Raw genomic sequence first — 10,661 nt, forward strand, 5'->3', positions numbered from 1 at the left:
ACATGGCATTGAGAGAGAGTAAGCTCTCTGGAGTTTCCTTTTATAAGGGCACTACTCTTATGATGAGGGCCTCACCCTAATGACCCCAGCTAACCTGAATCACCTCCCAAAGGCCCCATCTCCAATTACCATCACATTGGTAATATTGGTTCAACATCTGAATTTTAGGGGCACATGTTTCATATTGCCTTTGAAGATGGGAGCCTGCACACCCAGGTTCATCCTGACCAGCCCCTCTGCACTAGTCAGAACCCTCAGTGGTCTCTATCTCTGCATCCTGGCTGCCAACCTTGGTCACACACTCTTCAGCTGGTCACTTGGGGAAGCTGCTGCAGGATTTGGAGAATCCTAGGGGCTTCCACCACAGGCCTCAGCCTGGACCTCCTCCATGACAGAGTCTCCAGGAACTAGGCAGATGGCCTAGTCACTAAAAATGAAACTGAGAAAGATTGTGTTTAGGAGCTGAAGTGACAACTGGCATGGGGGACAAGGTGCAGAGCTCTGGTCTGGAGGTCCCTTTGGAGAGCATGTGGGGAGAGGAGGCAGGACCTCAGACTCAGTGGTCCTCCTCTAATTGACCAGAGTCTCCCTGGAGGCTGGGAGCTGCTCTGTCTCCAGTCTATCCCCAGTATATAGGACAGTGCTTAATATTTCTTTGAATGAACGAATGAATGAATAAAAATTCCTTTGACAGCAGTATTTTTTAAGTGAGAAGGATCACCTACATCAGAATTATTTGGGGAGCTTGTTAAATTCAGAGCCCCGGACTTCACCCCAGAACTATTGATTCAGAATCTCTGGAGCTGAGGTCCAGAACTCTGCATTTTTAATGATTGGGGGGATATGTATACATGATAAAACTTGAAAATCACCATCCTAGAATTTCTTTCTTAGCTCCTGGAAAGGTATGTCCCTTTTTTCAAATAGTAAGAAATAAATAGCACATCATCTTTCCCTTTTTTCCCTTGTTTCCCAGGAAGGCTTGAACTAAAAGTAAAGCTTGGTCACGTAACTTTCATTAGCCCAGATCCCTTACCATTTCTAGGAACATTTCTTTCCCTGGTGAACTCTAACTCATCTTTCAGGACTTAGTTCAGGAGACATCTCCACCAGGGAGCCTTTCCGGGCTGGGCTAAGTTCCCTTCCTCCATCTGCCCCCACAACGCCCATCAGATATACCAAGAAGATCCGGTCTCCTCTCCCCCACCTGACTGCCCCAGTCTTCCTCATCTGTGGCCTCCCACACTTGTTAAAAGGAACTCAACTTCCTTCCACTGCTGTTTCGTTTTTGATCAAATCATATCTTGATAACTTTTTTTTCCTAAGTCTCCTCAGTATTTTTGAAGTAGGACATACATCGTCCATAAATACGTAATATCTGTACCAAAGTCCACTTCAGAATTATAAATGCATATTAGTGGTCTAATGCTTTTTCTTTTGTTTTTCTGTTTAATTTGACTTTCCAGATCCACAGGTGATGGTGTCCTGGCCAACTAAATCCTCAACACCAATGAAACCAGAAAATACAAAGGCACAAAGGTTTTGGGGAAATAGTAAATTATAACAGAATTAGGAAAGACGGTAGGAGGAACAACTCCAGTGCCAGGGTATGTGGGGAGTGCCAAAAATAAGCGAAAATTGAGAGGACTTGTACCAGGTGGGAGAGAATAGTGGAGAGTAGGAGGTGATTGTTTTAAAAATAAAATAATATGTTTTTCTTATTACAAAAACAGTACATTTTTATCGTGAAAAAGTTAAAAATGCATATAAGCAAAACAAAATTAATCCATGTTTAAATCCTTCCAGATCTTTTTCTATACATGTTAGCTAGCAGTGTTACTCCTACTTTCATTTCCAGTGCTAGCAGTTGGTATTACTATCCTGCCAACAGACGGTAGGTACAAAATTCACAGGTCACAAATTCAGGTATGAAAAAATGGTAAGTCTATTTTTCTATTATAGCATCAATTTTGAATTTCAATTCTAGTAGTGGTAAACTGTAGACAGTCGCTTACAAATACAACCAGACAGTTTAGTGACTTCTTAGTTATCCAGGATTAACTTCAGTTATTTCAGGGTCCCTCCCCCACTCCCCCCCCCCGCCCTGTTTTTCTCTGAGATTGCCTTGAGAACGCTAGAGTTGGTAGGGACGGCTCTCTCTAAAATGCAACTCTGGTCTTGGGACCTTAGAAGATCAAAAGCTAAGAATTAACTCTTCATATTTATCTTTGCATTTGAGCTGAGACCTCCCTTTCCTAGACCAAATAGTCTAATTTGCTGGTTTGGGGGGCTTTAGATGATGTGTAAACAGAGAGAGTCTAGGGCCCCCAAATCTATATAGAATTTCATCTAGTATCCTGCCACACATGTTCATGATAATTCCAGTAACAATGCAACTAACTCCCACTGGGGAAGGATGGATGTGGTGAGACGCTGTGGGTCCACTGGATTGAGAATCGGAAATCCAAGGCCCCAATCTGAGTTCTTTCACTTACTGGGTTCTCTGGGCCTCATTTGCTTTATCTGTAAAACAGTGGGGCAGACAGTGGGGCAGACTAGAGGATTTCTAAAGCCTGTGAGTCTATGAGATTCTTTTGGGAGCAGGCTCATATAAAGATTTTCAGAGAGATAGACCTTAGCTTCTGAAGACGGGCCTGCTACAAACAACCCAGCCAGGTTCTCGAGCCTTCTCTTCATCACTGAGATCCAGAAATGTAGGCACGTATTCACAGCAAGGTAGCAGCCGTGGGCTGGGTGAGAATGGAGGGCAGGGGACTGGCAGAACTGCCAGTCAGCTGAGTATTACTGAGTTGAAATGGAGCAGCCATAAACATGATGGATTGGAGAAGCACGACAGTCGTAGCATTGGGCAGGAGGAAGAAAATAGGCAGGCAAGTAGACTGAAAAGAAAGAGGAAGTGTTTCCTTCACTGATTGTGATGCAGCAGGCACGAAGCTTATCTGAAGCCAGGAAGAAGCATCAAGTCTACAGGGACGATCGTTTCAGCTACAGCCACACAGGAGCATTGGGTACTGGCGTCAGTAACCACGTTTCAGTACCCAAAGGTGAGTAACAACTCCGCTGCAAGGGAAGAGGTCACTTACTTAAATATATCATTGTTAGGTTCTTTCTTTGTGAAAAATGGCAATCCCTCATAGTAGATTAGATCACTGTTCCCAGTTCTTCATGCTTTCTCTAAAATACAAGAATTATATCCATGCACTCATGGATGGAGTTCCTTTCACTCCAGTAGGCCAAGTTTATTTCCCTGCCTTATTTTTTTTTTCCCCCAAAGCCCCAGTAGATAGTTGTACGTCATAGTTGCACATCCTTCTAGTTGCTGTATGTGGGACGCTGCCTCAGCATGGCCGGAGAAGCGGTGCATTGGTGTGTGCCCAGGATCCGAACCTGGGCCGCCAGCAGCGGAGCGCTCACACTTAACCGCTAAGACACTTCCCTGCCTTATTGATGTTGGGCCAGACCATGAATGACTTGTTCTGACCAAAATATGGGTAGAAGAGACAGTGTGCCAGGTGTGGGCAAAGTTCTTTAAAAGCCATCACATAACCTGGCTTGCCTTCTTGTGTTCCTGTGATCTTACATTTCTGTGATCTGAGATCACAAGCCCCATAATGGGAAACAGACCTCAGGAAGATCAGACACCTGGAATCCAGCCGAGCTCAGCCTAGATCAGCCAAATCTCAGCTGACTTACAAACCCATGAGCATGAAAATAAATGTTTATGATTGTAAGTTATGGAGAGATTTAGGATTTTTTTACATAGCATTGATGCAGCAATAACTGCCTAATATATCTCTTAAGATTCTTTTTTTTATATATATAATTATTTATTTATTTATCCCCACCCCCAAAAGCCCCAGTAGATAGTTGCACACCACAGCTGTACATCCTTCTAGTTGCTGTATGTGGGACACGGCCTCAGCATGGCAGGAGAAGCAGTGCGTCGGTGTGCGCCCGGGATCCGAACCAGCGCCGCCAGCAGCCAAACACACGCACTTAACCGCTAAGCCACGGGGCCAGCCCTCTCTTAAGATTCTTTATTCACAAGTTGCAAACCAGAATGGGGAAAGTTAGAGAAGAAAATAAGAGCTGCTTTCAGCAAAGTTGTGAAGCTTTGAGAAATGCGGCTGTCACACCATACTCTAGACGGTAAAGATAGGGCTTGCAAAGATAGGGCTGTTCACACTTAATTCGCCACTGCCATCTTCTTCCATCCTCTGCAGGGACCACTGTTCAGTCCAGAGTCCAGCAAATATATATGGCTGAGTTGTGCTATGTTATCACCCGTGGCATTCCTGGATTTCTGAGTTCCTGGACAGTTATGATGGGAACACTGTTCCTGGCGGTGTTTACTGGAGAGGAAATATATTGATAGCACCTGCAGATAGTACTCATGACCTTTATCACATGATATTTGGTTTATATAACTTAGACAATCTTTCTGCTCTAATTGACCATGGGCTTCTAGAAAGCAGGATCCATGTCTGAGTTAACTATATGACTTCCTCCTACTCAAAGCTCTGCCCCACAAGAGAGCGAAAACCAAATAATACATATTGAATGAGCAAAGGAATTAAAGAAAGAATCTAGTGGTGTGGTGGTTGAGTTCAGAGCGTTCCACTTCGGTGGCCCAGGTTCCCGGGTTCAGATCCAGGGTGCAGACCTGCACTGCTCATCGGCTATGCTGTGGCGACAACCCACAAATAAGATGGAGGAAGATTGACACAGATGTTAGCTCAGGGCTGGTCTTCCTCAAGCCAAAAAAAAGAAAAAAGAAAAAAGAAAGAATCTAAAAATGGCCCTTAGTCAAATGGGATTGAAAAATATCTCTTCTTTGCCCTTGGGCACCTGCATTTGTAAATGGTCACAAGTTAACAAATCAGAAACAAAATAATTCTTGCTGTCTCTCAGCCAGGAGTTGAAGTCATGAAACTTCGCAGGGGAGAACATTCATTGGAATGAGCCCCCATGCACGCCTTGCCTAAATTCTCCTCCTCTGCTGTTGAGTAATTTTTTTCCCATTGCATAAACCTGTCTGTCCTCTCTGTAATGGTCCTTTGCAAAACCTCTTGCCTCTTTTTTTTTTTTCAAAATCAAACTCAATAGAATGGAGGTTTTAATGTTTGGGTTTTTGCGTGTGAATACCTGAAGGAGGTTGCTCGGTGATGTCGGGAGGCTTGTTCAGGCTGTTGGCAATTCCAGTGCACACGGTGCTCCTGTGGGACTCTGGCAGGAGGGGGATGCTTTTTTCAATACCTGCAGAGCACTAATAAAACCTCCTCTCTGATCATCTTAGGATTTGAGAATTATTCTGGTCAGGGACAGAATAAGAGAAAAATCAGGGGCCGGCCCCGTGGCTTAGCGGTTGAGTGCGTGCGCTCCGCTGCTGGCGGCCCAGGTTCGGATCCCGGGCACGCACCGACGCACCGCTTCTCCGGCCATGCTGAGGTGGCGTCCCACATACAGCAACTAGAAGGATGTGCAGCTATGACTCACAACTATCTACTGAGGCTTTGGGGGAAAAAAATAAATAAATAAAATTAAAAAAAAGAGAGAGAAAAATCATTATCTTCACATGCTAACATTATCATGTTGAAAAAGCAATGAGCAAAAATATGCTCAAATATGGCTAGAAAACTGAAAGGACAGGACTCACCAGGAATTAGCCGTGTAGCTCTGGAGAGGGACATGGAAAGCAGAGTGGGAGGAGGGCAAGGAGGAGGAAGAGGGGAAATAAGGAGACAGAATTACTTTAATCCACTTTGATACTATTTGAAAAAATTGTAGTACCACGTATTACCTTCGTAGTATAAAAAACAAGCCAAAAAAGATGTGTGAGGAGAAAAGGAGACTACACTGGTGGAATGACATTTAGGTCTGCAGGTGGGTTGTTGACGCCAGTGGGGAAGAAGAGAGATCACTCGATGAAAAAACTTGGATTTTTAAGAGAAATTGTACGTCAAAAGTAGGATTGTCTAGTAAACAAAGATGGAAGGGATGAGTTAGAAAGGAGGAAGCGTTTTTGAGTTCAATGCCCATGAGATGAAGTTTTGTTCCAGGAGACTCTGTGGACAGATTCCAGAGAAGCTACTAAGTCTGCACATTGATGACTGCAGAAACAAAAGGTTGGCGGAGAGTGGGGGAAGGCATCTCAACATTTTAAGAAATCTTGTTTATTTGATGACCAGCAAAGACGTGGATGGAGCCAGAGGGAACAGTTGGAGGGAAAAGATGGAAGGGTGACCAGAATACAACTCTAAAAGCTTCTGTTAGGGGCTGGCCCCGTGGCATAGTGGTCACATACGCGCTGCTGCTGCTGCTGGCGGCCCGGGTTCGGATCCAGGACGTGCCGCTTGTCAGGCCATGCTGTGGCAGCGTCCCATATAAAGTGGAGGAAGATGGGCATGGATGTTAGCACAGGGCCAGTCTTCCTCAGCAAAAAGAGGAGGATTGTCATGGATGTCAGCTCAGGGCTGATCTTCCTCACAAAATAAATAAATAAATAAATAAATAAATAAATAAATAAATAAATAAATAAAAGCTTCTGTTAAACCGCTGGTCCTGACCAGGGGCAATTTTCTCCCCAACAATGTCTGGAGACATCTTTGTTTGTCACAACGTGGTGCTACTGGAATCTAGTGGGTAGATATCATACAACACATAAGCCAGTTGCCCTCCCCGCAAAGAATTTTCCTGCCCAAGATGTCAATAGCGCTGAGGCTGAGAAACTGCTGAACCAAAGTGAATGAGATTTACTGAGATGTTAACGCCTCACGCTGTGCATGCTTTGCAGTTTACAAGGTGTTTTTGCATCCATTTGCTCCTCATCCCAAACCTTGAGGTGGGCAGGGCAGGCATCCTTATTTCCCTGTGGCAGCTGAAGAAGCAGAAGTCCAGGGGCTGACCCAAGGTCACGCAGCTCGAAATCCAGGTCTTTGGCCCCAGCTCCTTGCTCTGCTGACTCTCTCGTGGAAACTCATGTGACACACTGATGTCACCTTTGAACTAAATGGTTGAATGAATATATGCTGTACTCAGAAGGTGACTTAGGGAAAGGGGCTCCCGTTGAAGCAAAATGTAGAAAGGTCCCAATTCTAGGGCATAGTGATTGGAAGAAACTGATGGAAAACCATTTAAGTGTTGGTGAAATAGCTACAGAGTTTTCTCTTTGGTAGTGGCTCTTGGTCACATTTTGTTGTACACTCACAGGAGGAATTTTTGATATATGGAGATCTGAAAGTGCTTGGCCTGCTCAGGGAAGGGCAATCTCATGTGGTTAGAAAGTGGGGTGTATAGAGAGATATGGTGGACGATAAGGTGGGAAGGGAAGGCTGGGGTCCTTTCCAAGGTCCTGGAGGTCGAGTGAGGACTGGAACTATATTCTGTCAGCAAGGGGGAACCCTGGACATTTTTAAGGGCAGTGTGACATGACATGACTTGACTGGTATTTTAGTAAGCCCAGCCCATGAAGAACATTTTCTTTTAAATAACATTTATTCCTCTTGCCCATATTACAAAATGGGTTGCTTTCAAAAGCATTGCATTTGATGTTGGGTTTTCACCGAGGGCTGAGTGCTTTGCTACAATTTGGATGAACCAAACAGAGAAATTGAAGGCACATGAAAATAGCACCTTGCACAGCTGTGCTGTTGGGTGCCTATTTAAGTACATAGTAAGTGAAGTCATAGCACAAATACTCATGTGAGTAGCCATCACCTGACACTAACCCAAATAGCTTTATTACTACAGTTCTAAATTCAAATGAATCAAAATAAGCTACAGTGTGTTCCCAGGGTATCTAGTGTCATTTGCTTTTGCTAACTCTGGAATGGAGATCATCATCCTAAAAGGCTTAAAAAGGCAAGCACTTATTTACTTAGGGCACCATGCTGGGTACAACACCAGATAAAAACTGTCTTTTCTGTAATTACTTATAATCCATATGTTAATATAACATTTTAAATTTTTTCAGGTGATCCATGCTTACTGTATAAACATTATAAAACACAGATAAGTAGACGGCAGAAAATAAAAGTATCACTCACGATTTCTTTTCAAAGCTTTTTTTTCACATTAATAAAGGCAAATTGTAAGTTTTTTCAAAGAATAATTCCACAATCGCACTTATGTTCTCCTGTTTTAAAATTAAAATTTTCCATTTAAGTAAGTACATGAACTAATTGATCCTCCAGGTATATTCTTGGTGAACTTTATGCCGATGTGATAACCTCTTACTCTGGGAATATAATTGCATGTACAGTAATATTTGGCCTTAAGAAAAAAAACCTGTAGCATTGCCTCATAAATTGTTTTTATCTTAACTAGTTAATATGTCTAGACATTATTAGTCCTTTAGAAATTATGACATTGTGGATTGATTTTTTTTCCTACATTTTTGTTTTAGCCCTGATAGCTTAGTTTCCATTTCTTTTCCCCAAAACAGGTAAGAATCATTGCTGATTCTAAAAGAGAGACTTTGATTCTATTTTACTTCATTCTTTAAATCTGAGGAGCACGTGTCACTCATTAACAGCTCTCCAAGACACAGAAACACATGGAGTACAGTGAAGGTGTTACAGCAGTGACTGAAGATATTGTTCTAGAGTTATTTTCTAAATCATCCTTTTAAACCTGCTAGTCATGGTGCCTTTTATTCCTAACTTCCATTTATAGTTTCAGGGAAGATGCATCAGGATATTTTATTGTCTTTTTCTGTGTGTGTGTGTGTGTGTGTGTGTGTGTGTGTGAAGAAGATCAGCCCTGAGCTAACATCCACGCCAATCCTCCTCGTTTTTGCTGAGGAAGACTGGCCCTGGGCTAACATCCATGCCCATTTTCCTCCACTTTATGTGGGACGCTGCCACAGCATGGCCTGACAAGCGGTGCGTCAGTGTGCGCCCGGGATCCGAACTGGCGAACCCCGGGCCGCCGCAGCGGAGCACGCACACTTAACCACTTGCGTCACCGGGCCAGCCCCAGGATATTTTATTGTCTTGAGGTGGTCATTGGTTGGACTAAAGGGGGCACTTGACCCAAAGCCATCCAGCGACCCACAAGGCGGTGGGCCTGAGGGCTTTTGCCCTATAAAAGTGATAATAAACTAATCTAAATTTGTCCCTCTGAAATCTGGACTAAAAGATTTGCAGCCCTTTGGCCAGTTGATAGTGAGAGGAGACAGACAGAACTCACAAGACTGGAGATAGAAGGAGAGGCGTATGAGAGAGACCACGTGGGTCAGACAAGCTGGAGGCGAGGAGAGGAAGGGCCAGAGCTGTGAGAGGTCCACCACAGGCATCCTTACAATAAAGCCCCTTTCTCTTAAGGTGGTCAGATATCCTGTTTCTGTTTTGAATGATCAAAAGTGCTACATGCTTATTTTAATTTTAGTGTTCCCAGTGATTAGCATAAGCTGACACAAAGTATGTCGTAATTTTTTATGGAAATAAAAAATTCATTTGTTCTCTCAAACAACACTGTATTCAAGATCTTGGGAAAACTCCACATAAAATGTCATGATTATAAAAGACAATATCAAGAGAATTAGAAGATAAGACCCAGACTGGGAGAAAATATTTGCAAAAGGCACTTCTGATAAAGGACTGTTATCTAAAATATGCAAAGAACTCATAAAACTCAACAATAGAAAACAAATAACCCAGTTAGAAAATGGGCCAAAGATCTTAACAGACACCTCACCAAAGAAGATACATAGATGGCAAATAAGCATATGAAAAGATGCTTCACATCATGTGTTATCAGGGAAATGCAAGTTAAAACAACAATGAATACCACTACACACCTATTACAATGACCAAAATCTGGGACACTGACAACACCAAATGCCGATGAGGATGCGGAGCAACAGAAACTTTCATTTATTGCTGGTGGGAATGCAAAATGGTACAGCCACTTTGGAAGACAGTTTGGTAGTTTCTTACGCAATGAAACAAACTCTTACCATACGATCCAGCAATCACGCTCCTTGTTATTTACCCAAAGGAGTTGAAAATGTATGTTCACACAAAAAACTCCCACACACAGATGTTTATAGCAGCTTTATTCATAATTGCCAAAATTTGGAAGCAACCAAGATGGCCTTCAGTGGGTAAATGGATAAATAAACTGTGTATATCCAGACAAATAAACTGTGTATATCTTCACGATGTACACTTTATTTATTTATTTATTTATTTATTTTTGAGGAAGATCAGCCCTGAGCTAACATCCATGCTAATCCTCCTCTTTTTGCTGAGGAACACCGGCTCTGAGCTAACATCTATTGCCAGTCCTCCTCCGTTTTTTTCCCCAAAGCCCCAGTAGATAATTGTATGTCATAGCTGCACATCCTTCTAGTTGCTATATGTGGGACGCGGCCTCAGCATGGCCGGAGAAGCGGTGCGTCAGTGCGAGCCCGGGATCTGAACCCGGGCTGCCAGTAGCGGAGCGCGCGCACTTAACCACTAAGCCACGGGGCCGGCCCACGACGTACACTTTAAATATCTTACCACTTTATTTGTCAATTACACCTTGATAAAGCTGACATAAAGAGTCACCTCTGAGACTTTAGAGAGGCTCATGAAGTACATGACCACCCAATACCTCAACCAAATAAGGGTCTGGTTAACAGGAAAGGGGGGCTG

The sequence above is a fragment of the Diceros bicornis genome, chromosome 11 (assembly GCF_020826845.1).
Source record: "Diceros bicornis minor isolate mBicDic1 chromosome 11, mDicBic1.mat.cur, whole genome shotgun sequence".
NCBI lineage: Eukaryota > Metazoa > Chordata > Mammalia > Perissodactyla > Rhinocerotidae > Diceros > Diceros bicornis.